The 1,331-nt window shown below is 40.5% G+C and overlaps 1 pseudogene; it reads right to left on the bottom strand.

The window, feature by feature from the left end:
* Positions 1 to 265: 265 nt before the first annotated feature.
* On the bottom strand, positions 266 to 745 carry LOC105478031 (transcription factor BTF3 pseudogene; annotated as a pseudogene).
* Positions 746 to 1,331: the final 586 nt, after the last annotated feature.

Below are 1,331 nucleotides of genomic sequence, written 5' to 3'. Positions count from 1 at the left end.
GAATCTGGCTATGTTCCAGCAAATAATATTTTTAACTTTTGTTTCAAACTTTATCCCCAGGCTCCTTCGACTTCACTAGCTGCAAAGAATGAATTGTGTATAAGCAAAAATGAAAAAAGCTGCAGTGTCCAAGGGGCTTGGACTTAAACATATTCGAGTTCTAGATTTTATCAGATCCATAAACAATTTTTTTAAAGCAGTCATAATAAAATGTCAGCTGCCGGTAACAACTTCGAGTTTTATCGTCTTCAGGAGTTGCCTCAATTCAGTTTGGCTCATTCTTGGAAGCCTCATCAGAATTCTCCACAGGATCTGAAACTTCATCATTATTATCCTCTCCAGTAGCAAGTGGTGCTTTTCCTCCCACAGGCTGTTTGGGCAGATCTTCAGGCAGTCTCCCTTACCTAGTCAGTCTGTGTGTAACAAGCTGGTTTAAGATGCGGGGTACCATTTCTGTCAGCTGTTTTGTCTCAGCGTGGCCTGTAATGGTGAAAGCCTTCCCTGCCAGAGATGGCCAAACTTTAGGGTTGTTAAAGTGGATCACAGTTACTTGGTTTATAAACATATTCACCTCTTCAATACCAGAGATATTATTTATCCCTAACTTCTTTAAGGAGAACTAAAGTTTTTTCTTATCATCTGTTGTGGTTGTTCTATGAACAATCTTCTTTCTGCGATCAGTTCCTTTACACACTTATGCATGCAGTTTGGTGAGTTTTTCTTGGTTCATGATTGCATCTTTCATCTTGTTGGAGCTGACAAGGGTCTAGTTGGGGAATTAGGATGATGCTCCCGGAGTCTGGTGGACCCGCTGAAAGTAGGCGCATGCATATGGGGATCCAAGGGGGCAGTTAGAGGGTACCAAATATTTTTTAAACTGAATTGATTTTCAGGTAACTTTGTACATACATGGTTTATATGTTATATCCTGAGGACTCTCAGGATATAAACACCTCCTATTAGGTCCTACCTCTCAACACCGTTGCATTGGGGATTAAATTTCAACATTAGTTTTGAAGGGTACAAAAACACTCAACCCATAGCAGCCATATACTACGATGTTCTGAGAATTGTTCCTATTTACTTTTCATGAACCATGCTGCTATGGTTGAAGGGCAGTAAGGAAAATTGCCATTGTTTAACCACAAAATAAGAGCAGAACATGAGAACCAGCCTCAGACAAGTGAGCTCTGGCTTTTACCTGGAGACTGAGCAGAACACATGATTGAAGCTGTAAAAACCCGGTCAGGAGAGACATGTTGTCCAGGGAGAAGAACTGGGAAGAAAAGGATACCTGAAAACCTGAGTATTTACCAAAAAAGAAATTGAGT

The sequence above is a fragment of the Macaca nemestrina genome, chromosome 7 (genome assembly GCF_043159975.1).
Source record: "Macaca nemestrina isolate mMacNem1 chromosome 7, mMacNem.hap1, whole genome shotgun sequence".
NCBI lineage: Eukaryota > Metazoa > Chordata > Mammalia > Primates > Cercopithecidae > Macaca > Macaca nemestrina.
Note: the sequence above shows the minus strand (reverse complement) of the source record. Positions and strands in the feature narration are given on the sequence as shown.